General features: G+C 48.8%; 1 protein-coding gene across 1 annotated transcript in view; it reads right to left on the bottom strand.

Annotated features, from left to right (window-relative positions):
* The window catches only part of HSPA12A (heat shock protein family A (Hsp70) member 12A), a 168119-nt gene that overhangs the window by 103799 nt on the left and 39142 nt on the right, over nucleotides 1-25178 (bottom strand). The window lies entirely within an intron of this gene.

A 25178-nucleotide genomic window follows, 5' to 3' on the forward strand; every position in this document is an offset into this window, starting at 1 on the left:
CCCGCGTGATGTCACCCCGTGGGGAGTGGGGAAGAGATGTTCACTGTTGTGTCCCATTTCCACTGTATAGATACAGTAAACGTAAATAACCTCCAGCACGGTGATCACAGTAAAACGATTAGAAAGGACGGTTTTTGTCACTACTTTTAGCTTTAATATAATTTATTCCATTGCTATATTCTATCTTAATTTTCAACAATGCCTGTGTCTGACAACTGACTCACAAAATTCCTGAAAATTTAACGTTCGGCTCTCGGGATCTGCCACCGGCCGGCTCTACCGTATCCCCCGGCGTGTCCCGATGGGCCACAGGTTGGAAAGGGGAAGGACATGCTTCAGCACTCGACACGAGATGGTTACCTGACGCTTCCAAACAAGATAGCCTTTAAATATGCACCTGAGTTTGCTGATTCACTGTTGGGATTTTTTTTTTTTTTTCCTCCCATAAACCCCCTAATCTTGTGCAATGCACTTAATTCCCAAAAGGGCAACTGGGCATCGACTAGTCACAGTGAAACCTCAAGGTGGCGCCCTAACAGCAGAGCTTAGACGGTGCAGAGAATTCTTCCGAGGAGACCCAAAGCCCTTGAGAGACCAGTCAAAAGGAGCTGCCCTCTGACTGAAGCCTTTGGTTGTCGTGCCGACCCAGGGACAAGAGATCCTCCTGTCTGGCCCATAATCCCTGTAACCCAAGCCTGGCTTCATCCCTCCAGGGTGGAAGTGTCCCTCTGCCCTCTGGTCACAAAGTCGTTGAATGCTAACATAGGTCAGTTCGCTCCTTACAAGACAAGCAACAAAATACCCTTCTTTTTTTTTTTTTTTTTAATTTTTTTTTTTTCAATGTTTATTTATTTTTGGGACAGAGAGAGACAGAGCATGAACGGGGGAGGGGCAGAGAGAGAGGGAGACACAGAATCGGAAACAGGCTCCAGGCTCTGAGCCATCAGCCCAGAGCCCGACGCGGGGCTCGAACTCACAGACCGCGAGATCGTGACCTGGCTGAAGTCGGACGCTTAACCGACTGCGCCACCCAGGCGCCCCAAAATACCCTTCTTAAAATTCTCAAGCCGATAACCATCACTCCTGGCACACGGTTTCAAAGCCATCCCAAGGCCTGGAGCAACTGTGGCTTCTCTTTGCAACGTGGCAAATCCCCAAGTCGTGGATGAATGTCTGGGGAGTTTACACACAGTGGCAGTACTGACCTCCCAGCGCCAAGGTCCAGCGCAGTTTAGATCGGAAGCACGTCTGGGTGCCCAAGACAAACAAGAAAATGAGGGGCGCCTGGGTGGCTCAGTCAGTTAAGCATCTGACTCTTGATTTCAGCTCAGGTCATGATCTCTTGGTTCGTGAGTTCAAGCCTGGCATTGGGCTCTGTGCTGACAGCACGGAGCCTGCTGAGGATTCTCTCTCTCCGTCTCTCTCTCTGCCCCCTCCCTCGCTTGTGTGCGCGCTCTCTCTCTTTCTCAAAACTAAATAATAAATAAACTTAAAACAATTTTTTTTAACTTTTAAAAAAGAACATGAAAGTGGGAGAGACCAACTCCCTCAGAGGAGCCCAGGCAAGAAGAGCCCCATTAAGAGAGAGGGACAGAACATCCCTGACGTGGAAGGGACGGGGGGGTGGGTGGCCTCAGGGCCATGGCCCCTCCCTCAGACGCTGAACTCAGCTGTGGGCATGTGACCGTCTGCCCGATGAGTTGTGAGGGGGAAGTGACACCCGGTGCCAAGATGCCATGTTCTTGCCTGCCTTGCCAGGGGACCGGGAAGGTTCTAGGTGGCAGCTGCTCTGTCAGCCTCTGTCTCCAAACAAAGAGAACCTGGAGCAGAGTCGCATCTAGCCCACGATGGAACCAGAGACATGTCTGCTCCCCAAGCTTTACTTAATCTATCCTGATGGACACGTGGGCAGCTAGGAGTGCGAGCCACGTTCCGGAAGCTGGACAGTGCAGGGTACGTGTGGGGAAGGGCACAGAGCCCGACGTGGATGGCGAGTAGGGTGGTGTGTGCGTGAAGAGGAGACAGCAAGGAGAGAGGGGGCCGGGGACGGATGCACAACGGCTTCGAGCCTTGTGTTCTCACAGCTCCCCTCCCCCATCCGCACGCACCCACTTAGGTGACTGCAACGGCCAGAGGACGTGGACGGTGCCAGCCGGCCCTGGAGGAGCTTCAAGTTACTGAGAGGAGGCACGCGTTCGTGGGAGAAGGCCGGTGACCGGCACAAGCCGCGTCAGCGCCAGCTCAATCTCACACAAAGGGTAGGGGCCCGGGTATCTGCCCAGGGCCTGCCCAGTATGGGCAGCTGAGAAGAACAGGCCTTCCGGGCCCACCTGCAAAGCACCATCACCTCCTCCACCTCCTCCAGCCTCCGCTCACTGCGCCTGACTGAGAACACAAGGCCTAGCGGCTTCCCCTGGGAAGAAGGGTCCTCACTCACTCCAGGGTCCCATTCCCAACCTCCCGCGTCTCAGGGACCCTTTGGTCACCTGGGGAGACCTACGGATCCCTCCTCAGAATCGTGTTTTTAAACTCACGAAACAAATCACGCCGGGTTACAAAGGAACCTCGTTATTTACCAACATAATGATCCAAATACTTTTTTTATTTAATATTTCTCGATTTGGGGGAAGAGCGCAAGCGGGGGAGGGGCAGAGAGACGAGGACGCAGGATCAGAAGCGGGCTTTGCGCTGACAGGCCGAGAGCAGAGAGCCCCGACGCGGGGCCCAAACTCACAAATCGTGAGATCCTGACCCGAGCCGAAGCCAGGCACTCAACCTGACCCAAAAGATTCTAAAAAATGTGAGATACTGATATACGTGCTTTCTTTGAGCGCGTTCAGTATAATGACCTAGTAGAAGCTGACAACACCTGTAATCTTGAAGGAGAGATTTCAAGATATCTCCAGAAAAGGGAGGTAATGTAAGACTCTTCTGGGGTGTCTATGAGGGACAAGCCACAGCTTCACCGTCAGGGGCGCGGCCTACATTCACGATGGGGGAAATGCTAAATTTCATCTAGAGGCAGCGAAAATAAGGGCCATGATTTTTTTCTGACCCCGTGACTCCGAGCCCCATTAAGAACTCCTGCTCTGGGCCACCCTGTGGCTCACTCTCTCGCCACCCAATCAGTGCCGCGGTGGCCCCATCAATTATTATTATCATAAACGCCGCCAAGTCAGCCCTGAGCGATTTGACGCGCACATGCCCGGATGTTCTCCTTCCCAGCGAGAAGGTGCTCGTCGCTGTGACATGTCTCCAGAAAGACGGACGGAGGTGGCAGCAGGAACCAGGGGACTATGAGGCCAAGGGGAGGCCAGGCAGACAGGCTTTCCCGGGCCTTGCTCCCAGAAGGTCCCTTCCTCTGCCCACCGTGGTGATTGCTTAATTGGTGCTAAAAGGATCACATTCAAAGCACTCAGCCTCCCTCCCATCTTTCTGTTTCACGTCCGGGTTCTAAATCAACCTCTCAGCTGTCAGCCAGCCCCGGGGGTCCCAGGGCCTGCACCGGGCTCTGCCTCTCCGGGAGCCCCTTGGCCACCTGAGCTGCGCCTGCCTGTGGACCTGGGGTCCTTGAGTCCAGTCATCAAACCCAACTCAATACAGTAAGGATTTCTTAAAACAAGACTCAAAACGTGCAAAGCGTAAAAGAGTGTTAATACCCTACTATGTTAAAATCAGAACATAGCAGTCATCAAAAGACACATCACAAATTGGAAAAAGGAAAGCCTCAGATCAGGAGATGATGATCATTATATCTGTAACTGGCAAAGGACTGGTATCCACGATAAATAAAATGCCCACATATCAATTTTAAAGAGACAGTTTATTAAAAAAAAAAAAAAAAAAAATAGAGGGGCACCTGGGCAGCTCAGTGGGTTAAGCTTTCAGCTCTTGGTTTCAGGTCAGGTCATGATCTCACAATTTGTGAGTTCGACCCCCGCATGGGGTTCTGCGCTGGCAGCGTGGAGCCTGCTTGGGATTCTGTTTTCCTCTCTCTCTCTCTCTCTCTGCCCCTCCCCTGCTTGCCCTCCATCTCTCTCTCTCTCAAAAATAAATAAACATTTTTTTTAATGGAGAAAAACAGTGACCAGGCACTTCACAGAGGAGGCCACACAAAGGGCAAACAGGCGTTTATAGAGATGCTCGGGCTCTGTGCTGGGACCAGGAAAAGGCACGCTGAGGCCATGAAAAGATATAACTGCCGACTGGCAAACAATTTAGAAATGTGACGATCCCAAGGGTTGGTGAAGATAATGGTGAGCGCTAGGCGCCTTTGTGCACGACTCGCAGAGGGTAGTAACTGGTTCAACCACTTTGGAGCAAGCGGTCTCTAAAAAGCTGGAGATATGGGAAGGTTGATAGCAGCACTGTTCATGACAGCTCAAATTCAGAAAGAAAACCAAGATGCCCTTTCCCTGGACAATGATAAATGAATTGCGGTATAGTCGCCCAATGGAAGATCACATAGCAACGCAAAGGAACAAACTACAGGAAAGCAAAATCAAGCCAAGAAGAAACAAGCAAGACAACATATTCCAGTAAGGCTCACACACATCCCATCAACTGGTAAACAAACAAACAAGGGACGAAATCATGTAGCATTCAGGCTGGTGGCTGCACAGTGACAGGAAGGGGTAGTGTCCCTGAGGCCTGCACCAGAAGCACCGTGGGCCTCGGTGATGTTGCACAGTCAGCCGTGCCTCCTGGGACAGCCTCCCGGCCCGCCTCCAGCTCCCCCTCCCCCCTCCCCAATCCGTGTTCTCCCACCGGCCAGGGTGCACTTCGTACAATAGAAACTGGAGCACATCGTCCCCCAGATTGAAACCTCCAGCATCCACAATATAACCTCAAGGGAAAATAAAGCAAGGTGCGATGTGCTTGGCATACCAGCATTTGTGGGCTTTAAAGCGGCAGTACATGTAGATGTGTCTTCGCTTATGCGTCCACAAGATCTCCCTGGGAGGACACAGAAGGACTTGGCTACCGTGGTGGCCTCTTGGGGAACCAGGTGGCTGAATGGGGTGGAGACTGGCCACGTGCTCACCAATCCATTTCCTCTCCCCGGGCCCACAGGGAAGGCCCACTTCCCAGCTTCCCTTGTGGTAACTCGGGAGCCACGGGACTACGAGGGATGCCCGTCTCCGTTTAAGCCAGGCCCCGCTGTTCCCAGCCCTCTCATAAGGCTGGAAATGCCCTCTGGGAATGGTGGAGCCATAGAGTGAAAGGACACAGATCTCTGATCACTGCTGAGAATGGGGCCCTGGGGAGGCAGGGTGCCAGCCGGGGAGCCCCTGACTACGTCATGAGGAATGCCTGTCGAATGCCACGTCACTGAGAGTTGGGAGCGCTTGTTATGGTAGCTAATAGGGGCTGCCCTGAGCAGTGCAAGGGGTAGGACTCAGTGCCTTCACTGTCTACCCTTTTATGTGTTTTAAGTTTTGTAACACTTGTACGCATTCTATATTCAAAAACTTTGGTTGAAAGGACATAACCTTCCAGTGGCTCCATACCAGGTCCCCGGCGACCTTCCTGCTGGTCTTAAACACTCCTGACTTTTCCCCAGACTCATTCAGGTCCCTGTCCCCTGTTCCCACTGCCTCTGGTGCTTGTCACCGGGTCTTTACCCGGTTGATCCCTTGTCATCCAGAAGCAGTGGCGAGTCTCCGGTTTCTATGGTACATCGCCCAACATCCTTGTTCTGCAGAACATCATACCCTGATATCTTTCTCGTTGAGTTGTTGATTTATGGCCTTCTTCTTTCTACGAGAGTGTGGGCTTCATTGCAGCAAAAACTTTGCCTGTGTTGTTCACTTCCGTGCGCACAGAACTTAGAGAGGGGCCTAGACTCCGTAGCTGCTCAAGAAAGGTTCGTAAGATGAATGAGTGAGTGAGTGAATGAATGAACATCTAACGGTTATGTTTGGGAAGTCAGGTTTGACACCTGGGGGACTATCTGCCCAGCATAGCTGCCCTGGGTGTTACCATTTCCTGAAAGTGAGGCCTGGTGCCTAATGTCCCAGCTGATTGGCTGAGGAGTGAGTCCCTGACGGAGCTGGGCCCAGGAGCTCCTTCCCAGAGATCTCTGAGTTGAGATGAGATAAGCAGACATCAATACAGGTAGACTGTCTCTGGGTGGGACCGAAGCCATCACACTAACGTGGGCCAGTCAGTAGGGCCCCAAGATGCTGAGCACAAGCCTGCAAAGGGTGAGGGGAGGCCAGAGAGGGGAGCCCCGGGAGCCCCCAGTCCTGCCGGCCCTGGGCTCTGCTGCAGTGACCCTGTGGGTGTCATGGAGCCCCTGGGCCCTAAGTACAAGGCCTCCTTTGCTTGTGTGGACTGGGGATGACTTTCTGTAACTCATACTCAGGAGCACTGGCGACTAGAAGAGTTCCAGAGGAACTGAACTGAAAACCCTCACGGTGTGGTCTCTGAGCTGGCTCTGGGGCTGGATTTCCCTGGGTGAGCTAGCCGACTCCTTCCCCCCGTGACCAATGCAATGTTCAAATCCTGGGGAAGGCGTGTGGATGACTCCTGGAACAAGGGCAGTGACTGACGCCCTGTCAGGTGTCCTGCGTGGGAGGAACCAGGGCAGCCCCGGCCCAGACCTGCCTGCAGAGGAGGCGGGCACGGACACACGGAGCAGTTGTAGGAACTGGGGCAGTCCTGGCGGCCAAAGAAGTGGCCCTGCCTCACTCTGCCCTCTGCTCCAGGACTACTGCCCCTCCCCCTGAGCACTGCCCGCCTCCCAGCGCCTCTCTCCAAGACTGCCCCTCAATGCACCTGTCAGCAGGTGCCCACCCCCAACACTGCTCCCCCCCGAGCCTGGGGCTGCATGGCGCTCTGCTGTCCACCCACGTCCTGCTCTCCCGCCCTCTCCTCGCCCCTGCGCGCGCACACACACACCTGCCCACTGAGCACTGTCGTCCCTCCCTGGCCGTGGTCCTCACCACCCTCCAGCCCAAGCCAGGTACCTGTGACCCACCCCCTCCCCCCCTCTCCTGCTGAGCCCTGCCGCCCTAACACCCCAGAATCAGCCCTTTCCTTGCCATCTGCCCGCCTGGACTCCCACAGAGCGAATGGGCTAACGGCACATCCCTGCCCTGAAATCCATCTGCCCTGCCGCATGCCCTTTCCTATCTCCCCTGACTCGCTTCTCCCCTACATCCCACCCCCAAACAACTGGCAACTCCCTGTGTGTCCACCCCTTCCTGGCGCTTAGCTCCTCGGCAGGTGACGAGCTCCCTCACACCCGTGGCACCTTCCCATCCTGTCCCTGCCAGCTCCGGCCCAGGATCTGCCCCCAAGGAGGCCCCGGACACCCTTCTCCTCAGTCTGTGCTCCCACCTGAGTCGACTGTGCTCCACAGCACCACGTCGGCCCCATCCCCACAGCCCCTGCCACACAGCAGAATCCTCTGCCAACTGTGAGCTCTCTGAGCACAGGCACCTCATGCTGTGGGTCCCTGTGAGCTCCCTGCAGCTCCTCTCAGAGGTGGGCATCAGGGAAGCCCCACCAGGAGGACCTGGGCTATTCTGCGGGGACACAGACACGGTTTTGGAGCAGAGGCTCCTGGCAGATCTCAGCAGGAGGGGCACAGGGGTTAGGTTCGGGTGGGGCTTCAGGGAGAGCACACAAGGCCTGGAGAGCAGTGAAAGAGTCTGGAGGAACAATTTTCTGGGCCTGTCCTTAACCTGAGGCTCAGGGTCCCAGGAGGCCTGAGGAGGCGCTCCAAAGGGTCTAGGATCACTTAAATTGAGACCGACACGCATGCACTTTTTTTTTCTGGATAGAAGATCCATTGATTTTGTTCGGAACCTCAAAAGGGTCTGCAATTCAAGAAAAGTCTAAATCACTGTTCTCAAAGAAAAACGTTCGTCTTCCTTTCATAATTAAAGGAATATACGCCTAAATCCACGAGGGGTTTTCCACGTATCATAGCGTCTTTCAACCCTGCCTGCCCAGTAGAAACTTGGGGGGGGAAATGTTGTAAGTGCCAACGCCAGTCCCCTTCCCCTTAACCAGCAGCCCCCAACACACACACACACACACACACACACACACACACACACAACAAAACTGTCACATTCTGATTTAATCAGGCTGGGATATGGATACGGCCTGGGAACTGGCATTTTTAGAAAGCTTCCCCAGGTAATTCTGACCTCGGTCAAGACTGAGAACCAGTAACCCGTCAACCTGACAAAGGGCACTCACGCTGGGATTAGATCCACGGAGAGGGGTTCAAAACGTCTTTGAAGGGCGAGATGGCAACGACTATGAAAGCTCAGCCCATCTGCACCCTCCGCCCGGCCACTCCACTTCTGAGAAGTCAGTGCACGTGGATTTTACACCTGTGCTTAAAGCTGGGCCTGCGACACAGTCCCTGCCCTCCGCTCCGAGAGCAAGAGACTGGAAAGGGCCCACGCGTCCCCCAGGAGGGATGGTTAAAGCAAGCATGGTGCATCCACACAATAGAATGCTCCGAAGCCAGTGAAGAAAGTACCAGGGCAGCTGCTCCTGAACCCACGCGGAAGGGTTTCCCGAGCCTAGTAAAAGCGAACCAGGAGCCAAGGTGGTTTTGAACACCTGCTTGCTCATCTGTATCTGCACAGGCACCCGGAACCTCTGGGAAGAGGCTGTGGCTAAAACCTCTTAGGCTTTATGGCCTGAGGGGAGAAAACTGGGAAGCTCGGAAGGGAGGGGAGACCTGCTTTTCATCAGCTCCTCCTTTTGGGTTATTTGAATTTTTGTCATGAATATGCATTGCTTTTTCAAAAAAAAAAAAAAATTTTTTAAGAAGGTGAAAGAGAGGAGGAGGGAAGAGAAGACCAGGCAGCTACCTCGTATGGGGAATTAAGACCCGAGGGACCTGGTCAGAATGTGGCCGGGCGGGTGGGGCGCTGCCGTTCCCTCTGGCTCAGGTCAGCCCCGGGGGCAGAAGCCGGCTGGGCCCAAACTGGGTGGGTGGGTTCCGTGACCCGACCCGAGGCCAGGTCCGGTAGGAAGGCTGTGGGGGAGGCTTGGAGAGGGCGGGGCCGCAGACAGATGCCTCCCTAGTGCCACCCGCACGCACGCACCCCCGTTGACGGAAGAACATGTGTCACGGATCAAACTGGAAGCCACAGGACATGCATCTCAGCTCTGCTCTGGCCGCGCAGAGAGGACATCCTGCAAAATTCTAGTCCCTGGCGAGCCGCGGGAGGCGGCCAGGCGCAAAATGTCCTGCAAACACTGCCCTCTTGTGGTGCGGCCCGTGAACTGCGCTCAGGTCCACAATTCGCGCTGCTTGGGTGTTGGCAACTGGAGAAGGAAAAAAGGGACAGTTTAACTCTCGAGTGAACCCAATAAGAAAAGTACAGATCCAAACGCAAGTATTTTAAGCTCCCAATGAATTTTTCTCCAAATATAAAGTAGCTTGCTTTCCCCCCAAAATCCATATTCCAATTCTAAATAATAACAATAAGCATGAAAAGCACTAAAGAGAAAAAACACCTACAATCACTAGGCTGTGATCAATAACTCCTATTAGCATTTTAGCAAGCATCCCTCCAGATTCTATAAATATATACACACGGAGATATACGCAAATTTACATCAATAGGACCATGCAACGCGTACTATTTTGCAGCCTGTTTTTCTCTCCATAATACATTGTGGGTATCTGCACAAGAAATACATGCCACATCCTCATTCTTAATATTTTAAATTGTAAAAAGTATACTTGTGAAAATATACCCTCGAGTAACACAAATGTGACATATATGTAAGAAAATATCCATTAATAGCAGACTGACTAAGTCAAGTTTGGTATATCGATACTAGGCAGCTATTAATCTACTGTACTGATGTGGCTAAATGTCAAAGATATATCATAGAGCGAGATGAAATCACATTGCAAAATAATGTTTATAGAACTGTCCTATTTTGGGGGCGCCTGGGTGGCGCAGTCGGTTAAGCGTCCGACTTCAGCCAGGTCACGATCTCGCAGTCCGTGAGTTCGAGCCCCGCGTCAGGCTCTGGGCTGATGGCTCAGAGCCTGGAGCCTGTTTCTGATTCTGTGTCTCCCTCTCTCTCTGCCCCTCCCCCGTTCATGCTCTGTCTCTCTCTGTCCCAAAAATAAATAAACGTTGAAAAAAAAAAAAAAAAGAACTGTCCTATTTTTACCTAAAAAGAATCTTTACACATTTATGTATGTAAAGAATATAAATGGATATGCCTGTATCTGAGGAAATGTTTCTTTTTTTTAATTTTTTTAATGTTTATTTATTTTCAAGAGACAGACAGACAGAGCCTGAGCTGGGGAGGGCCAGAGAGAGAGAGGGAGACACGGAATCTGATGCAGGCTCCAGGCTCTGAGCTGTCAGCACGGAGCCCGATGTGGGGCTCGAACTCACGGAGTGCAAGATCATGACCTGAGTTGAAGTCAGACGCTTAACCGACTGAGCCACCCAGGCACCCAGAAGAAAGTGTTCCTTGAAGGATACTCAACAAACCCTCTTGGGAAATATGACTGGGAAAGTAAAAGATGAATGAGATTTTACCTTTCATTTTTTCTCTTCTGTAGGGTATGATTTGTAAAACAAAAAAACAAAAACAAAAACAAAAACTATCAGCTTGAAGACACTATTTGAAAGCCTGAATGTACCACAGCTTAAATACTCCTCTACTGATGAACGTTAGGGTTGGCCACAGTTTTTCTACTAGGAAGCACCTTGCACATGAACTATGTACTGTGCTACTGTGCATTTGTCTCTCCGGGTAAAGTCCTGGGTGTGGAATTGCCAGGTCCCTTTTTAAATGTGTGCTATCCATGATATTGACTATTAACACATCACAGAGTGAATTTGATGTGACTGCTCTCCACCCGACTGGGTTTTTCAAATGCCTAATATTTGTTTCTAGGTGGGCAGGGCATGGTCTCTGTCCATGCTTTGTATCTTGGGAGGCTCTATTTCACCAGACTATGGGTCAGGGTCACCGGATCTTTTATGCCCACGTGTCCATCTTGATTCCGTTTGTCACTACACCTCCATGCCTGTGGCCCTTGTTCCTCTCAGCCTCTTCTCCCCACAGCAGCCAGGGTGAGCCTTTCTCCTCAGACTCTGCTCACACCCTGCCAGTGGCTTCACAGGACTCTGGAAATCAACACAAGGTCCTTACCATGGCCCTCGAGGCCCTGCATAATGTGGCCCTCATGAGCTTTCCAACCTAATGTCTTCCTCCTCTCCCTGTTCTCACTCTGCCCAGGCCACATTGGCCAGCTTGCTGGTTCTCACACTCTAAGTACATGCCAGCCCCAGGGCCTTTGCACTTGCTATTACCTCTGCCTAGAATACTGCTCCTCCAAATAGCTACAAGGCTCTTTACCTCCCTTCCATCCTGTCTCAGCTCAAATACTGCCTCCTCAGAGAAGCCCTCCCAACCACCCCTGCCTTAAAAGGCACTTCCTCCCTTCCTGACATTCTCTTTCACCAATTTTCTTTTACTTCCTAGCTCCAAGACTGTATCAGACGTCCACATGGTCATTTGCCTTTGGGGTTCCTCCCTCACCGAGTCACGAGCTCCATGAGCGTAGGAGGCTGTCTGGCTTGTGCTGTGTCCCCAGCACCCAGGACAGGGCTTCACGTGTGCAGTCTTCCAAAAGGTCGTGTTGCTTGGGCAAGAAGCTGGTAACACACGGATATGTGTTCAAACCACCTTTTCCATCTCTGGGGAGCCTGATCAGGAAAACCTGACAGAACCTTTGTCACACAACAATTTGGGAGAAAAATCGCAAACGGGTTATTATTCAGGGAAAAAATACCTCTCCTCCAAACCGGAGCAGCACATCTACCCCACGTACCTGCTCCTTTAGAGAAAAATAGAAAGGTTAATATCGCCCCGTCAGAGGAAAGGAGCCAATTAGCACAACCGCGAGTCAGGGGAAGAATAGAGGTTAATTGCTTGGCGTCCACATGTCTCAAATGCCTAATGCTGTATCATTATTTTTTAGCTACATATTATTCATTTCATACACTTAAGTATTCCACCTTATTACTAATTAGTAATTCCCTATCCTTAAATTTTACCCAATTCATGCTGTCATCATAGGGCCCTCCTCAGCCCCCGTTTTCCCCAAGATGTAACAAAATCGTGGAGAAAATGTTGGCACCTCCTATTCACCACCCTCCTCCTACCCGCCTCCACCCCCACGGACATTCCCTTGGCTCACCTTCCCTTCCCTGGGCGTGCACCTCCCCTCTCCCCTGCCTGCCCATCTCCCGTCTCGGCAAACAGGCTCCACTCCTACCCCGGCGCCCCTCCACATCTCCCACATCCCAGGCTCCGCTCTAAGCTTACTACTTGGGCAGAAAATGCAAGTTCCGCCTGCTCAGGTGACCTGGTCCTTTTGAAAAGACCCACGACTTGGTGACATTGGACGTGTTGACTCAACAGACCAGTATTTCCTGGGAACGTAATGATAATGGCAACCACAATAATCATGAGGGCTGTGAACACTTTTTGAACATTTTTATGTCTCGGGCACCAGGCTGATGAATTTCACATGCGTGATGTGAAGCCATGTACATCCACGGACATCAGTCATCTAAGCAAATGAACGGAGCAACCCAACCCAGGTCCGCAACTACTCGGCATGAAAAGCCCACGGGGATGTTTTTTCTTCTGTCACATGGATTGTTTGAAGCCACTACTCTCCTCACTGTCCTATCTCCAGAGGCTCCTGGGTACCTGGAAAATCTTCAGAGCACCCCTCTCCCTTGGACTCTCTACTTGGGACTAAAACCACGCCCCTCCTGTCTCCATGTCAGAAAGACATGGGGGAGAATAGGGAAGATACAAGATACAAAACAAGCCAGAATCCCAGCCCTAACTTGGACTTGCCCAATGGCCGAAAGTCTGCCCTAGGTAATGACACCATTTTCAGGGTTGTTCCCAGAAGGAGATCAGCATGATGAGGCATGTGATGTAGATGCCTGTTCAATCTTCCTCTATGGGGTAAAGATGCTTCTGATCAAATGAGCGGAGGAGTGGTCCCTCATATTCTGGAATTAACAGTCATAGACTATAAACCAATTAGGTTTACTAAAAGACAAGCTTGGGAATCTGTGAAAGAAACAAACAATTATATATATATACATATATATATATATACACGTATATATATATATATACGTATATATATGTATATATACATATATATATGTGTGTGTGTATATATATATACGTATATATATATTTGAAAAAGAACCAAAGAGAATTTCTAGAACTGAAAATTTTCATAATTAAAGCTGATACCTCCTGGATAAGAGAATCAGTAATTAGATCAGAAAAAGCTATCCATCCAGAATACAGGTCCTAGAAAATTATCCTTTGAGGGACAACAATTGGGAAATATAAAAGGAAGTTAAGAGACCGAGAGCATAGAGTGAGAAGCTCTATAAGAAAAAGAAAGGCAATATAAGAAGAGACAAGGGCTGAGAACCTTCCAGAACTGATGAAAGCTACAAGCCCCTGGATTCAAAAAGCCCAAAAAACCCAAAGCAAGAAAAGTGAAAAGAAATACGTGCCTTGACACATCATGGTAAAATTGCTGTGTACCAAAGACAAAGGGAAGATTTTTAAATGCAGTCAGAAAGAAGAGGAGGCTTTCAATACAATAGACTGACAATGGACTCTTTTTTTTTTTTTAATGTTTATTTTATTTTTGAGGCAGAGAGAGACAGAGCATGAGCAGGGGAGGGGCAGAGAGAGAGGGAGACACAGAATCAGAAGCAAGCTCCAGGCTCTGAGCCATCAGCACAGAGCCCGATGCGGGGCTCAAACTCACAGACCGCGAGATCATGACCTGAGCCGAAGTCCGACGCTCAACCGGCTGAGCCACCCAGGCGCCTCAACAATTGAGTCATAATAGCAAGAATGGGAGCTGGAAGAATGGACTGAAAACACGGGCACTGGGGTGTTCAGTCGGGTGAGCGACGGAGGCTTAAATTTTGGCTCAGGTCATGACCCTAGGGTCCTGAGATTAAGCCCTGCATTGGACTCCGCACTGAGCATGGAGGCTGCTCGGGATACTCTCTCCCTCCGCCACTCACACTCACTTGCTTTCTCTCTCTCGCACACACAATAAATAAATAAACCTAAACAATAGTTAAGAATGGAATAGTGCCGGGGCGCCTGGGTGGCGCAGTCGGTTGAGCGTCCGACTTCAGCCAGGTCACGATCTCGCGGTCCGTGAGTTCGAGCCCCGCGTCAGGCTCTGGGCTGATGGCTTGGAGCCTGTTTCCGATTCTATGTCTCCCTCTCTCTCTGCCCCTCCCCCATTCATGCTCTGTCTCTCTCTGTCCCCCAAAAAATAAATAAACATTGAAAATTTAAAAAAAAAAAAAAAAAAAAAAAAAGAATGGAATAGTGCCTTCAATGTGCTAAGAGAAAAATAACTGTCTACCTAGAATTCTGTGCCCACTGACAATATATTTCAAGAGCAAGGTGAATTATAGACATTTTCAAACCAACAAAAAAACTAGAAGGGTGCCTGGGTGGCTCAGTTGGTTAAGCATCCGACTTTGGCTCAGGTCATGATTTCACAGTTAGTGAGTTCGAGCCCCACGTCAGGCTCTGTGCTGACAGCTCACAGCCCAGAGCCTGCTTCAGATTCTGTGTCTCTCTTGCTCTCTGCCCCTGCCCCACTCACATTCTGTCTCTCTCTCTCTCAAAAATAAACATTAAAACAATATTAAAAAAAAAAACAAACTAGAATTTGCCACCAGCAAAACTCAGTAAAGGGAACTCTACAGGATGAATCTCAGACAGTAGGAAAGTGATTCCAGTTTGAAGATCTAAGTTGTAAGGAGGAATGAAATGCACAGAAATTTAAACAAGCATTGCCTGTATAAAACAACAATGGTTGGGGCATTGTTGGCTTTGTCTGACTCTTGATTTCGGCTAGGGTCATGATCTCACGGTTCTTGGGATTGGGCCCCCCATCAGGTTCTGTGCTGACAGCATGCAGCCTGCTTGGGATTCTCTCTCTCTCTCTCTCTCTCTCTCTCTCTCTCAAAACAAATAAAATAAACTTAAAAAAACCCAACAATGATCATGTCTTGTGCACTTAAAAACAAATAAAACTAAAAGACATCACAGGAATAGCATGCAAACCAGGAAAGGGAGAATAAAATTAAAGTGTTCTGAGACCCCTATGTTATGTGGAGGGAAGATAGAGGTATTCATTATCTTTTAGATTCTGATAATATTGAGTGGGCATATTGTAATTTCTAGAGTAACCACTAAACTGATGGAAACAAAGTATGTGAGTCCCAGACTAATAGAAGGTAAAGATGCAGTAAGAAAAAAAAAATTCAAGAGGCAGCAAGAGGGGTGTATGGGCTGGTTGAGTGTCTGACTCTTGATTTCGGCTCAGGTCATGATTCCAGGATCATGGGATCAAGCCCCTCATTGGGCTCTGTGCTGGGCATGGAGCTTGTTTAAGATTCTCTCTCCCTTTTCCTGTGCCCCTATGCACACATGCATGTGCATGCTCTCTCTCTCTCTCTCTCTCTCTCTCTCTCTCTTGCTCTCTCTCTCTCTGTGTCACTCTCTCTTAAAAAAAAAAAAGACAAAAGGCAGCAAGAAAATGAAAGGGAAAAAATAGAAAGCATGAGATGAGATGATAGGCACTAATTCTAATTTATCAATGATTACAATAAATGTAAAAGGACCAAATGCTCCTGGTAAAAGATAAAGATTTTCAGATAATATTTTTTAATCCAACTATTTGACTATATATTGGACCATAAAGTGTGTCTTACTGAATGTCAAAGGACTGAAAACATACAAGTCCTGCTCTTTGATCGTAATTTGTAAACTGGAAATCAATAGTAAAAAGATAATTATTTTTGAAATCCACATGTTTGGAATGACCCAAAGACCCAAGGTCTTTCCTGCTTTAAATAACCCTTTGGTCAAAAAAGAAATGATAATCATAATTAAGAAAATAATTAGAAGTGAACAATAAAGAAAATACTCTAATCAAAACGCATGGGATACAGCTGGCACAGTACAGAGAAGTTTATAGCCTTCATTGTTTATATTCTTCTAAATAAAAAAGAAGAAAGGCTGAAGATTAATGAGCTAAGCATCCATCTTAGAAGCTGGGTAAAGAGAAGCAATTAAATCCAAACATTCTTAAAGCAAGTCCCTACGGAGCACAGTTCACTCTCAAATCCAAACATGCAAAGTGACTTTCTTCCACCCTGGAGGGCTCCCTTCCATTCCCCTTGCTGGAGGGGTCCCTTCTACTTCTAAGGTAGTATTTCCCCAGACACGCCTGGCTGTCTGCTGGTGGTACAGAAGATGATTTGGGGTGACACCTGCGCAAATAGTTATTTCGATAGATTTTAAAAACAGTTTGCTCCTACTTAAGACAGGTAATGTAGTTTTCCATTTATAGTAGGAAAATCAGGTTTCTTTAAAAATGGACTTATTTAGTAAGAGGATGAAATTCAAAGGAAAATATTTTTACAATCATAACACAGTATTATTTGGCAAAAAAAAAAAAATCTCATTTCTAAGATGGGAATAATAATAGTTCCTGCATTACAGCAGCGTAATGAGGATTAAATAAATTACACACAATACAAAATCGTACTTCATAAATTAAGGTAACACCTGCAAAGCATCTGAACAGTCCTTGGTATTTAATAAGAACGCAGTAAATGGTAGTTACCACGATAATAACTATTATTATTAGTCGAGTGATTAAAACTTGAGAAACAGTAAGCCAACTTAAGACTCCAAAAATAAACTTTAGACCAATGACAAAGCTTGCAGGACAACAGTACAGGTAGAGAAGGCTGGTCTTTGCCGTGCTCTCTGCCCTCCTTCTGTCCCCCTTCTCCCCTATAGGGCTTGCTGCTCTGGGCCCCTGGGCCCCACGCCGGTCCTGCCCCGGGATTTGGGCCTGTTCCTTCATCTCCATCCCCATCACAACCAAGTCAGCCCCAAGTGATGACATTCCTACCACAGAGACCAGCACAGGGTTGATGGGACTTAGACTACTACCCCTTCCACAAAAGCTTTGTTTGAAAGGGTGAAGGCCCAGAGCACCTGGGTGGCTTAGTTGGTTAACCATCCGGCTCCTGATTTCGGTTCAGGTCATGATCTCAGGCTTCATGAGTTCGAGCCTCACATTGGCTCTGTGCTAACAGCATGAAGCCTGCTTGGGATTCTCTCTCTCTCCCTCTTCTTCGTTCTTCGCCCACTAGTTCTCTCTCTCTCTCTCTCTCTCTCTCTCTCTCTCTCTCTCTCTCTTTCAAAATAAATAAACAAACCTAATAAAAATAAAAGGGTGAAGGCCTTTAACACAGAGAGAGAAGCCTCCAGCTGTGGCCTTGCAGCATCCTAGTGGAGACACAGGACAGAGTTCTGGGGGCGAGCTACACAGTCTTGAGGCATCTCCTCCAGGGGACAGCCTCTGCTCAGCCAACTCTGCTTGGAGTAAAGAGCACAGTCCCCGAGCTGAGGATAACTGGCTTTTATGATTTGACAGGAGTGATAGATAGCTTTGAGTGTTTGAAGGCTTTTTACACCAGGAAAACTTCGACTTGGTCATTTTCAAATTCTAACCCTATCATTTCCCTCCCTCTTCAAAGACGAAGATGTAGCAGAGCTACTTGGGGGCTTGGATTCTCCACTGCAATGATTTTACTTTCCCTGGTTGTTCTTGCTGCTTGGGGCCTAGTCTTGAAGCCCTGGAGGGAAACCCCACAGGAATGAAATCCACCAGGGTGGCGCGGGTCCCTCATTTCCCACACACAGGAGCAGGCTGGCAGCGCTAACTTTCTGCAGCCACCAGGGGGAGCTCCAGCTTTCTCTTTGGAGCCCAGAGCTCGGCGACTAGGTAGGTATTTATTCCTTGTCATTTGAACAACAGCTTTCAAGACGCTAATAAACACACATGGGACATGTCTGTGTAAATCCGTTCTACTTCTTGGTTGGTGCACAGGGCTGACAGCACCTCGCTGAGGGCTGCTTCTTCGTTTGGGCCCGTAGGCTGTGGGTCACACAGGCCTTGACCCCTGGGCGCTTACAATCTGGGCAGGGTGGTAGAAGGATCCGCGGGCCAGGAGTCAGAAGCTTGGGCTCCACAGGATCGTTTCTTGAACGTGTGCCGTGAGCGAATCACTTGTGTTTTGTGGAAGCGCACGCGTAATAGGAATCCATACACCGCACCACGCAATGCAGGAAAAATGCATCGGCTCCCTCTAGGGACTGGATGCTGGGGGACACTTCCCAGAGGCCCAGAGGGGACAGCTGGCTTTAGCCAAGAGTGCTGATGGAAGACACGCCCAGCAGAGGGCACAGATTGGGCAAAGACCTAGAGGTGGAAGGTCGGAGTAGTTTCAATGCTCCTGGAGGAAGGGACGGCAGAGGTAGGGGCCGGATCACGCACAGCCTTGCGAGCCAGGCTGGAGAGTCTGGCTCGCACACCCTCGTGGTGGATCTTCGTGGGCTCTCGGTGGGGAAATGACGTGAGCCGGCCGTTCCTCTGCAGGGTGGAGGGCTGAGGCAGGCAGGCCAGGAAGGAGGCAGGAAGCCCCGGCAGGAGGCGACTGCAATGCCCTGGAAGGTTCAGCTAAGATCACATGGCCACCGGTGTGACCAATTGCCCCAGTTTTCCCGGGACCGAGGGGGTTCCCAGGACTCCAGACTTTCCATTTTAAAACAAGGGAGGTCCCAGGCACACTGAGACAGGTGGCCACCCGCACGCCCACTAGCCACTAACCCCCTGTGTCTCTCCGTTAACCTCTCATAACCTGACTTTTCTCACCTGTGATCACAGTCCAGATCAGCGACTTTTTAAAAAATGTTTATTTATTTTGGGAGAGAGAGAGAGAGAGTGGGAGAGGATCCCAAGCAGGCTCTGTGCTGTTAGTGCAGAGCCTGACGTGGGGTTCGAGCTCACAAGCCATGAGATCACAACCTGAGCCAAAATCAAGAGTCAGACACTTAATCGACTGAGCCGCCCAGGTGCCCCCAGATCAGTGACTTTTAAATGACTTTTAATATGTGAGCACCATCTTCAAACAAAATCTTATCCCAGGTTTGAAGGCATTTGCCCCTCCTGGCCTCGGACTTGACGGGGTTTGTCCCGATCCTCAGCTCCAGCTCACTGGGCATCTCTGATCCTTGACTGGTTGTCATTCCTGCTCCCAGAGTCTCAAGCACAGCTCTCAGCAAAAGCTGTGACTTCCTCTGGTCACCTTTCCAACCTGCTTTGGGCTATCCCCTGAATGCAGGGGCTTCTGTCCCTTCCTCTACTAGACAGCACCTTTGGGACCCAGTGTGTGAATGGGACACGGCACTTGGAAGCAGGAGATGTGAGTTCAGATTCTAGTTTCCCACGTAGTGCTGGATGACCTGAGCAAACACATATGCACACACACACACACACACACACACACAACACGCACGGTCTTTCCTCTTCTTCCAAGGCCCAACTGAATGGCAAGGGGAACAGAGGAGGCTTCAGAGGACTTATTAAGCCTCTTAGCTTTCAGAGATGTACCTCAGAATGGTGTACATAACCATGATGATGATCCATTCGCCTATCTGTCCTCTAGACTGCAAACTGCCTGCCCCCAAGGATGGATATGTTCCCTCTGCCTCCAAGTGTGTGTTTAATGAATGATGTATTTCTTCTCATTCAGAAAGATTTACTGAGAACTTGTTATGGTCTGGGCACTGTTCCAGGTGGCAGAATATAGCAGTGAACAAAACAGACAAAAATCGTTTCTACAGTGTTTTGTTGGGGCACCTGGTTGGCTCAGTCAGTAAAGTGTGCAACTCCTGATCTCAGGGTTGTGAGTTCGAGCCCCACACTGGGTGTATAGAGTGCTTAAGAATAAAAAATTTTTAAAAATCTTTCCCTACATAGCACATATATATCTCATGGGCAAATGGATAAGTGGGTGGGTGGATGTTTTTTTGTTACTGCGGTTTTATTTGGTTTGGTTTTTTTCTTCCCTAGGGTATCCATTTGGAAACCCGCTTCCTCCTACGCTAATTCCATCTTTCCTTCCTAATCCCCACAATGGAAGAGGATGAAATAGAAACCCACTTCTCCTGGAAAATGAAAGCAAGGAAGCTGATACCCGTGGGCGACCGGATTTATGCTAATAGAAGGTTCCAGGGTAATGCTATGGATGGCACTGGCTCAGTACTAACCAAGTTGGCTTTGAAGGGAACCAAAGCTCTATGTGGAGGCTCCAGCCCTCCCATTCTGTCACCCCCAGCTCTGTGAGCTGACGACCCCCAGCCCCGGCCTGCTCCATCCATGGGTGGCTTGCAGAGACTGAAGGGGGGTGTCACTCAGTTATAGGCCACCATCATAAAAGGAGTAAACTGGGTGAGTCCTACAGTCCTCTCCAGCCCCTAAGATCCTGCTGTGTGCCCAGAGCAGGGGTCCTGGCCCAGCATGAAACCCTGGTGCTCAGTCATGGGAGCTGAGACCAGCTTTCAGGGGAGAGGGACTTCCCAGCACTGGCCAGCCTTGCAACACCCCCTCCTGCATATCTGGGTGCCCCCAGAGCATTTCTTGTCTGTCTTTTTCTCATGTGAATGCCTGCCAATACCAAGAAACTAAAAAATGGCTTGTACTCCACTTCCGGGATTGATTTCTTAGCTGGCAAGGACAGGGTAATTCACAGGGGTAATTTACACAGCGCACGCACCTCGCCCCATGGTCCGGGCCATCCTGGGTTAAGTGATGCCCATCACCTAACACCTGACATCTGCACCTTCACCCTCTCCATTCAAATGGAAACCCTCATGAAGACTCCACGTGAATGCACAAAGCAAGAGTGCCATCAAAGCAGGCAGCCTTGAAAAATCCTTGTGTCACTCCTAATGCACTAGACCTGCAATGGCAGGGGCAGCGGGGGGTGTGACACAGCGGAGGCCTTCAAAAATCGCATTTCCTTGCCCCAGGACACTGCCCACCTGCAATTTGCTCTGACTCTCTGTCTTTCTGTCTGTTTCGGAGAAATAGGAATCACAGTTAAATTCTACCAAATAAACAAGTCATGTTTTAAAGTTCTGTAAAACCTACAATTTTAGAAAGGCTTGATGTGGTTGACACTAAATTGATTTCAACACATCCTATTTCCGGTCTAATGCTGGGTTCCTTTCATCAAGAACAAACGCGCTCATAATGGCTCGATTCTAAGTGAAAGGACTCAGTATAAACACACAGGAAGCACCAGCGCTCACATTAATTTTCTTCCCTTTTTTTAAGTAAAATGAGATGGCATGTTTTACTTCTCAAAGATTAATTTCCCATAAAGTTTTCATGCACATTCATCCGAGGTTTGCAAGTCTGGATAATCAAGCTGCGCCCCACTCAGGTTTTCAGTTTAATTAGCAACAGAAAGCTGATGCCTGCTGAGGTCAGGAGGTTGTCCTGGGTGTTAGAGCCCCAGTCTCGGGGGGGTGCTGGAGGGAAAGCTGGAAAATTCCTAGCGGTGGATCACCTCACACTAAAAACTGACAGACTTCTTGCACTGGATCTAGACTCGAACATTCCTACCGTCATAGCAACTCGGCAGGATGCCACAACCACAGAACTAAATTGCACAGAGGATAAAGGTTCATTTCTTGCAAACAAAACTACTATGTATTAAGTTCACAAGGTTCCTGGCAAGGGGAACTCGGGGGGCTCAGTCAGCTAAGGGTCTGTCTCTTGGTTTTGTCTCTGGCCATGATCTCACACTTTGTGCATTGGAGCCTCCCATCAGGCTGCCTTGGGGTCCTCTCTCTCCCTCTCTCTCTGCAACCCCCTCTCCAAAGGAATAAATGAAATTTATAAAAAAAAAAAAAAAAAAAAGGTTCCCGGCAAAACTATACACGTGATAAAATTTTGCAGGCCTACTTACCAAAAGAAAAAAAGAAGGGTGCGTGCAAACACAGGTGAAATCCAAGTAACACCTAGTTTGGTACCAATGTCGATCTCCTGGCTTTGGTAACTACACTGTGGTTACGTAAGAGGCTATCTTTTGGGGAAGCTGGGTGAGGAATTTACTGGTTATACCAATTTTGTGTACAACTAATGTCTGTACTACATTCGCAATTTCTATGTGAATCTGTGTCTATCAAAGTGAAATGTCAAAAGAAACGTGAGGGCTGGGTAGAGTGAAAACAGGCACGTGAGCCACATTGGGGAGGGTGTGAACTAGCTCAGTCTTTCAGGAGAAAAACCTGGCAGTATCCATCAAAATGCAAAATGCGCTAACCCAGCAAATCCACTTCCAGGGATCCAGTGTACAAAACTACTTGCACATGTGCATATAGAATGTTCTTTGCAGCATTTTTGTAGTAGAAAAAAATGGAAACAAAATAAATCTCCATGAGTAGGGAAATAATAAGTCAATGTGGAACGCCTGTATCATGGAATACTGTATAGTCATAAAAAGAATAAGGCAGCTCAATAAAAAGACATAATGCTAACTACAAAGTGTGGTCACAAAATAATCCGGAGATGGATAGGAAGAGGTTACTTACCTAAAATCGTATTTATGTGTATATGCTTTATGTGGTTGTATAAGCATGGGACCTATCTGCAACAATACACCCCACATGGTTCCTGGTGATTGCTTCTGGGATGGAAAGTTCTTTAGTGGGGGTGATAAAAGGTGTGCTTTCACTTTGTCTGAAATACACTACAGTGAGAAGGTGGTGCTTTTAGAATTAGAAAAACAACAATAGAAATGTAAAAGAAAGAGAGAAAATGGATACAAAAAAGAAAAAGGGCAGAGACCCAACTTGGGATGGGCTGACAAGAAGGCGGCTTAGCCCAAGTGGCCCCAGGCACTGGAGGCACGCCGCCTCTATCACCAGTCCTGGCCCTCCCTGTGACAGAATCGAACATCCCAGAACATCCCATCTGTAGCTACGGGAACTGCAGAGCCTTCCCATGGAGGAATATCCTCTGTCCCATTGTTGGACTTGAACATGCGACTTGCTTTGGCACCGAAACGTGAGCAGATGTGACATGCAAAGTTTGAGCAGAAGTTTTAAGAGCCATTGCGTGGTTCCCCCAGTTCCGTTGCTCTTTTCTCTTTGCGTGTTCCTGCCAGTGGCTGCTCCCTCAGTCTGGGTCCCAGAATGAAGAAGACACATGGTGCAGAGCCACAGACAACTGGCCACCATCAGGTAACAGGCGGGAGAAACCATAGTGCAGCAAGCCACTGAGAGGCGGGGATATTTGTTACACAGCCTTACCTCGTGAAAGAGAATACACGAGCAAAGAGCACCTCCACCCCCCCCCAAAAAAAAGTATTTATTAAAGGTATACTATGTGAAGCACCTATAGTTAAGTCGAGGGGCTAAAGGGTGAGCACAGAGCACGTGAGAAGCATACACACAGTAGGGGATCAAAATATGCCACCCCCAAATATGCCACTTTGCCATAAGAATTATTTTGAGCTGGAGGCAAATGAGAAAAAAAAAAACAGATGCAGAACAACACCTTCTCGGAGTTTCCCTTATCTAAGTACGGAAACCTCTGGAGAACAGGACGGCCATGAATCCCTGCTACCAGTTTCCCCTTTTATTTGCCTTCCCATAGGTTGCTGTCCTTGGAAATCTAAGAACGTTTTCCTTTGTCTGGTCATTTTGTTACTAATTTATTATTCTTTGCTAAGATGATATGGAAGCCCACTGGCACCGTATAGCATCCCTCTGAGTTACTCTTCCTGAGTTTTCTCCCGTGTAAGGTGCCACACACATAACAAATGGATGTTTTCTCTTGTGAAACTATCTTTCATTGGTCTAATTTAACAGAGCCCCAATGTGAGAACCCACAAGGGTAGAAGGAAAAAAAAAATTGTTTTCTTCCCCTACAATGTCACCTGCTTGGGAAGAGGACACTCATACACACAGACACACACGTACGCTTGCTTGGAGCTCACAGAGCAGTGCAGTGTCGTGTGAAAAGCCTGGCACAGAGAACAGGGAGCTGATCAGGGAAAGGGGAAGACCACACAGGCTGAGCCTCATGTACACCTTTCTGTGTCAGGGTCTAAGGCGCACCGGCACTAATGGAGCTGAACCAGGCATGCTAATAAAACGCAAAAACAATCACTAACAGTTTAGTCACCCTTCCCTTTAAACCAAAGGTGCCAAGAAAATACCCAGCGCCTAGAGATTCCGAACTTTTTGTTACTAGGATATGGACTCTCCATAGTGTGGAAGAACCATTCTCAGACGATATATTCTGGGTCTCTTAGAAATGATCGGAGCATGAACTGTATTTCCAGAAACTACCTCTTTCTCTCTTGAACAAGGCACATCTTTGTGCGAAATGCATTCTCTTAAAGGAGACAAAGGGACGTGAACTGGACGAAGGGTATAAATACCAAGTTCCCTTCACTTCTTCATTTGCTGTGTTACCATGGTTCATTCATAATGTGCTTCATACAAACAAGCCACTTGTAATTTTCTCCTCCAAATCTGGACGTTTCTGTTTAAAATCTTCCCCCCACCCCTTTTTGCAAACGACACAAGTGCGCCATTATTAGGTCCCTTGGTAAAAAATACATCAAGCAAAATGTGAAAGTCCTCCTTTACACACTCCTCCACCCTCTCCCCAGCAGCTCACACGTACTCTTGGAACTGCCTTGTGGTGCATTTGTCTACACCGAGAGGGATATATATGCATGCATACGGAGCCTTTGTTTCCTTCCCTCCATCCTCTTTCCTTTCTTTCCTCTTCCCTCCAGAAACGGAGGGAAGCATGAATTTTTTTTTTAGACCACGTACCATTCTTATTTTTCCCCTCTAGTCATTTCTAGAACTGACATCCTGAGATTTGAATTTATTCGCTTGTCTGTTTGTTGTCTTTGGCTACTGTGGACACTAAACTCATAAAACACCCCATGTGTTGAGTTCTGGGAGGGATACCAAAGGTAAGGAGGACCGCGGTGGGTTTGCCAGGAAGTTATTCAAGTCGGCTTGGGAAAAGGTGGCACCAGACTCCTCAATCCTGTGGTTTGAGGAGTTGGGTCTTGCGGAAGCAGAACCCTGGGTATCCTGCAGGTCCTGTGTTTCCAGAAGGGACTGGAGGGCCTTGATCCTGCACTGGATCTGTCCTGAGTCCCTGGGATTCCCAGCCGACTTTACTGTGG

This window comes from Leopardus geoffroyi, chromosome D2, assembly GCF_018350155.1.
Source record: "Leopardus geoffroyi isolate Oge1 chromosome D2, O.geoffroyi_Oge1_pat1.0, whole genome shotgun sequence".
NCBI classification, from domain to species: domain Eukaryota; kingdom Metazoa; phylum Chordata; class Mammalia; order Carnivora; family Felidae; genus Leopardus; species Leopardus geoffroyi.